The sequence below is a fragment of the Nannospalax galili genome, unplaced genomic scaffold, assembly GCF_000622305.1.
Source record: "Nannospalax galili isolate Female #2095 unplaced genomic scaffold, S.galili_v1.0 scaffold406, whole genome shotgun sequence".
NCBI lineage: Eukaryota > Metazoa > Chordata > Mammalia > Rodentia > Spalacidae > Nannospalax > Nannospalax galili.
In genome coordinates this window covers 3,596,516-3,602,515 of record NW_008357033.1, presented here as the reverse complement: position 1 = coordinate 3,602,515, position 6,000 = coordinate 3,596,516, and the positions used below count along the sequence as shown (strand labels likewise).

At 41.6% G+C, this 6,000-nt stretch overlaps 1 protein-coding gene across 4 annotated transcripts in view; it reads left to right on the top strand.

Moving 5' to 3' along the window:
• Srgap3 (SLIT-ROBO Rho GTPase activating protein 3) overlaps positions 1 to 6,000 on the top strand; it is a 266,271-nt gene that overhangs the window by 21,996 nt on the left and 238,275 nt on the right. The window lies entirely within an intron of this gene.

Sequence of the window (6,000 nt, the reverse complement as noted above, 5' to 3'; positions counted from 1 at the left end):
CTCTCTTGAGCTCCTTCTTTCCCTTTATCCCCTAGGTTCCTGGTATACCCTACCTTCCCACCTCCCTTAAACTAACCCAATTTTTATCATATCTCCCTTATTAAGGCCTGTTTTCTACTGTTCTTCTCTTTCAGGTTCTTTCTTTTCCTTTCTTCCCTGTTTCCTTTCCATTATCCTGGTTCCTGTAGTTATGTCTGGATACATACTCATATGAGGGATACTCCACATATGTGGGAGAACATATGTCAATTTTTTTTTCTGAGTCTGTGTTACTTCACTTAGTATAACAGGTTTTAGTTCCATCCATTTACCTGCAAATTTCATGATTTCATCTTTCTTTACTGCTGAGTAAAACTCCATCGTATACATGAACCACATTTTCATTATCCGCTCATCAATTGAGGGACACTTAGGTTGCTTCCATCTCTTAGCTAAGTGTGCCCCTTTCTATTTGGGTGTATATAAAAAGGGTTTGATGATTCTTCCTGATTGATAATGGTGCTTACTTTGGAAACTAGGCAAGGGTGGGAAGGGAGGACAAGATAGCATTGACAGGAAACAGTGGAAAGGAGATTAAAAAAATCTTTTCAACCTTCAGTTTTGATTTACTTCTAAAAAGTGTATTACTTTTGAAATTAAAAACTACACAAAGGAACTTTATTTTATTATTTATTTATTTATTCTGCATTACAGGGGATCAAACCCAGGACCATGTGCATCCTAAGCCTAGGCTCTGTATGTATGCTAAGCTCAGGCTCTTTGTGCATGCTAAGCACAGGCTAAGCCCAGGCTCTGTGTGCATGCTAAACAAAGGCTCTAACAGTGAGCTACATCCCCAGTACAAAGGTGTTTATTGACAAAACTGCTAGAGAGAATGTTCAGACCTTAGCTGAACTGTGAAGGGAAAGAGAGAATCCTGTAAGAGTTATTGAGGTCACGCTTACCTTACTATGAGATTCGTTATGTACTGTAAGAATGATTGCAGAAACTCATCATGATATTGTACTGGATTAGTTCCCTGTGTAGTGAGAACATTTTTCTCCCCACACTATTTCAAAATTCTAAAAGGTAGATAGATATAGGATTGGAAAATTCATGCCCAATCTTTTAACACTGGGTTTAAGTCAGGAAATAGCACAGTGCTATGGGCCGGAACCCAGGACTGAGGGGCCTAAGATCTACTTGCCTATTTCTGGTCTCTCTTTTGAACAAGCCACATCTCTGTCTCCATCCTGTGCCCTTGGCTACTAGCAGAGGGGTTTTCTGTCTTAAGGCATAGTTGCTGTGAGGCTAAGATGGTGGTGTGTGAGAAAGTGAACCTCAAAGGGCTGCACAGTGCTCATTATTTCTGTTTCTTGTCTGGTTCCTCCCCTGGACACTCTGCTGCTACAGTGGTCTTGTTTATGTGTCTGTCTCCCTGTGAGCTCATTGTGGCCTCCTTTTTATTCATTCCTGAAGCCTCCTGTTTCGAGCTGGCCACACAGAAGACATTCAAAGTAAATTCTGAACTGCCTATTAAAGAAAAAAATATATACTTGAGCAGTTCTGTGTAGGTCTGTTAAAGTTTTGTGATTATCTTCTAGAAAATACTACCTTTTGCTTCTTTAAAGTAAATTTTAAAAATTGATCTGGGTCCTAGGCAGAGATGTTTCTATTAGGAGAAAAGACAGAAGAACTTCATTAAGAAAAATTTAATTGACCAGTTTTCTAAAGAGACAGCCCTGTGTCTCTCCTTCCTCCTTACTGTGTGTGATGGCAGTTTCCAAGGGGTGGGGGGCAGAGGAATGAAAAGAGATTGTGAAAGGGCAAATCTTGGTACTCCTGGAGAAAGGTCTCCTAAGAAACAGGAATGCCTTCCGGACCCCCAGTTTCACTCGTTGTCAGAGCCTTGGAAAGCATCTTCTCTGGGCGCTTCAGATAGGGGCCATCCCTAGCTTCTACCCCAGACCTTGGTGGTTAAAAACAAGAGTCCCTCATGCCTCTTGCAAGTGGGAAAAATTCCAGTTTCTTCACAAATTTGGAAGCCTTACCTATGGTCTAACTGAGGGAGCCCTGTTATTTCTAAAACTTCAATGATTGTCACCCGAATGGGCAAGGGAGGACCAGAGCAAGTCCAACAACAACTCCCTGGGACAGATCTGTTATTAGGAAAGAGGGGCCAGCCTCAACTCTGGCACTTTGACCCTTTTTCATGTAATGCCATGAACCTGCATTTTCTCTCATCTCACCCTCACCAGTTGCCTAAGTACAGGCCAGAGATAGCACCTTTAGACATGTTCATAGTGTCTTAGACAAATGCTGATTCTCATATGAACTCAGTCATCCTGGGTGAGCTCTCTAGTGGCCTACCAAAAGGCTCTATCCTGTTTGGTATTTTAACTGAGTCCTTGGATGAGGATGTGAGCTTGCCTGTCTAGTATGAGGATGGCAAGACACCAAAGAAGAACAGCAGCTCAGGGGCTTGATAGAATCATCATAAGTTAAAAATGTGTTAGGTGAATTCTACCAGCATCCTAGCCTTGTCTCATCGACCTTAAATGTTCTTAGAACACCTATAGCAGCCTACTGCTAGGCAAAATTATCTAGCACAAAGCCCATGTTATAATAACATGCTGAGTATCTTATAGAGTATATTGAATGCTAGTATCCAGAAGCCTCTGCTGGTGTAGTGCACTGTAGAATGTTGGCTTCCCTTGGTGATTCTGGGGCTGACTGGGACCTGTGGTGTACTGATAAACAATATCATACCATGTGTTGATGGCTTGGGAAAAGATCAAACTTTAACGTTAGAAGTATGGTTTCCTCCTGAGTTTGAATTGCTTTCACACCATTATAAAGTTAAAGTCATTTCAGTCAGGGACATGATTATTGATACTGAAGCTAGTTTCTAGCTCTGTGACCAGGGGAGTCATCCTTTGAGCCTCCATAGTCTCATCTGTAAGGTGAAGACAATAATTTGCCTAGGAGATTAAATGATAAAAATGTTCAAAAACCTTAGCACAGTGCCTTGTACACAGTAAAGACTCAGTTGAAGTTTAGAAGTATCTTTAAGAGGAAAATTACCACAAAGCAACTAATTATTTTTGGATCTTCACCCCTGAGAAGAATTTCTCCCCTGAGTAGATAAATGTGTGAATGGGGTAAGAACAAATGGCATGTGTATAGAATGCCAGACCTCAAACCTTGATGCCTTCCTAATCTTGTCCAAGTAATTGATCCCAACCCTGTGTCCCCTAGAGATTCTAGAGAGAAATCCTTGCTGGAGGCCACTGCCTGGGAACTGATACCCTGTTCTAATGTTGAGGTAAAAGACCCAGTGTGGGACTCTATGAACTGCTCTTCACATGGAGAACTCCTTTGGTATAGGTAGGGTAGGTACCAAGGCCACCCAATCCTAGCCCATGCCTGAATCTTGGCTCTGTTGTTCCAGGATAACTGTAACAGGTCTAGAGTATGTGAGCCCATGTGGAGATCTAGAGTATCTGACCCTTTTCCTGCAGGAACCAGGCTGAAGACCTGCTCTACCACTTTTTGAACTGCTTCCAGGCCTAAATGGCTACAGGAAGAAGGGAGAGTATCAGAAATCTGGACCGACCCAGACTTAACCTTTGACCTCCTTGGAAGTACAGTTTCCAGGGATTTGGGTCCATGAAGCTATCCTACAACCTAGCTGGTTCATAGTATCTAACCTTTCCTTCTAGTAGGTAAACTTTTATTTCGAGACAGGGTCTTGCTACATAGATCAGGCTAGTCTTGTACTGTGGTGATCCTCCTGCTTCTGTCTCTTGAGTGTTGGGTTTACAGGCATGTCCCACCATATCTAACTTAGTGAGTATATTCCTATGGATTTCATCATGATCCTAATTTGGGGAGAAGTAAATAGAATTTGTCTTCAACTCAGAATTCAGTATCCCCCACTGCTCCAATCTTGTTGATCTTTTTTTTTTTTTTTAATTGTCCAAAGAGCTTCATATCTTAGCCTAGGATCAGCTCAGTCTATGTTGTCACTGTCTGGAAAAAGTGAAGAGAGTCAATGAAGTCTGGTCTATATCTTCAACTGATAGTGTGCCTGCCTTGAAACCAGCAGTTGGGTCAGGAAGCACTTAGAAGACTTAAGGATGCCTCTTTGACATCTCTGTCTTCTCTAGGTGTTTGAAAATAGTTCATGACTCACTAGGAGAAAAATTCAACTTGTTTTTTTCCCAGGCTGGAACTAAGCACCAGGCAAGAGGTGAGCTGTATGTAGGCCAGTGATGTGTTTTGTTGAGATGCACAACAGAGTTAGTTAACTCCATGTACATGGCTGTATCTTTGACTTTTTCAAATTGGGTTGTACTTTCTAATTGGGTTGGTGCCCATTCACACATGGTCATCAGTCTGTTAGAGCTGATCAGCTGCACCAGTTCACAGGACATATGCATTCTTGAGTTCCTGTCATTCCCTTGGCCAGGGGCTGTTGGTCTCTGAAGTGGATATTTTTTTCATTGCTATGACAATATACTTTGACTCATGGTTTGAAGGTACAGTTCATCATGGTGGGGAAGGCATGGCAGTAAGAATGTGAGGCATCTGATCACATCTACAGCCAGGAAACAGAGAACAAGTGGTGAAACAACTGGTGCTCAGCTCCCTTTCTCCTTTTTATTCAGTCTAGGACCTCAACTCATGGAATAATGCTGTCTACATGCAGGGTGGGTCTTCCTCCATTAGCTAAACCTCTTGGGAAATAGCCTAGTAGACACACCATTCAGATTGGCAATCAAGATGAACCATCTCAGTGCCTGTGCTCCCATCTCTTGTACCTGCTCCTTCATGCATTGCTTAAGCTGCCAGTTCCTCCAGACCTCTGGGTTTGGATCAAGCCAAGAAGTTATACTTTATTTTCTGTCTCAAATGATGCTTCCTAGACTGGCTTGTGCAGTGAGAATTGCATTATAGTGTAATACATAATTCAATATGTATGATAAGAAAAAGCCTCCAAGTTAGCATCATCCTTCCAAAATTCACAGTAGAAGCTCCATCATTATTGTCATGTGCCAAAGAACAATATTCCAGTCAACCACAGACCGATCACATAAACAACTTTGTCCCATAACATACTTCCTAGTGACATCATAGCCATACTAGTTTGGGTAAGTGCACTCTGTGCTGTTCGCACCTTGAGGAGATCACCCAACAAGGGTTCAGTTCTCCAAATGTATTCCCATCAGCAAGTGACACACAACTGTATTTCTCCTTAAGGATGAATTTCAAGTTGGAGTCAAGGGCAGGATGCTGCATTATCCCTATAATTATCACCATAATAGATTGCTGTTCATTTTTATTTTATGTGTGTGTATATATGTGTGTGCATGGGCAAGTGTATGCATGTGTGTGGAGGCTAGAGGTTGACACTGGGTATCTTCAATCGTCTGTTGCTCTCTACCTTATTTTTTGAGACATGGTCTCTCACAGAATCTAGAGCTCACTGTTTTGGCTAGACTGACTGGCCAGTAAGGCCCAGGGAGCATCCTGTCTCTGCCTCCCCAGTGCTGAGATTATAGGCATGCATTGACATGACTGACTTTTTTATATAGGTGATGAGATTTGAACTCAGGTCCTTATGCTTGCTTCACTGATTTAACTGACTGAGCCATCTCCCCAGACCCTATAATGTGCTTCTAGTAAATAAAATTCTCTCAATGTAAGTTGATAGTTTTTTTTTAAATCTCTGCATTTATTTAGAAGATTGAAAGGTCAATATATGAAGATCAATATATAAAAGATCACTTGTATTTCTATACATTTATGATGAACAATCTGAAATTAAGAAAAAAATACCATTTAAAATAGCACCCAACACCCACATGGCAGCTAACAACTGTCTGTAACTCCAGTTCCAGGGGATTTGACAGCCTCTTCTGTCCTCAGCCTCTTCTGTCAGGCATTGCACGACATGGGGGCACTTACCTACCATCAGGCAATACACACATACACATAAAATAAAAATAATAAATTAAA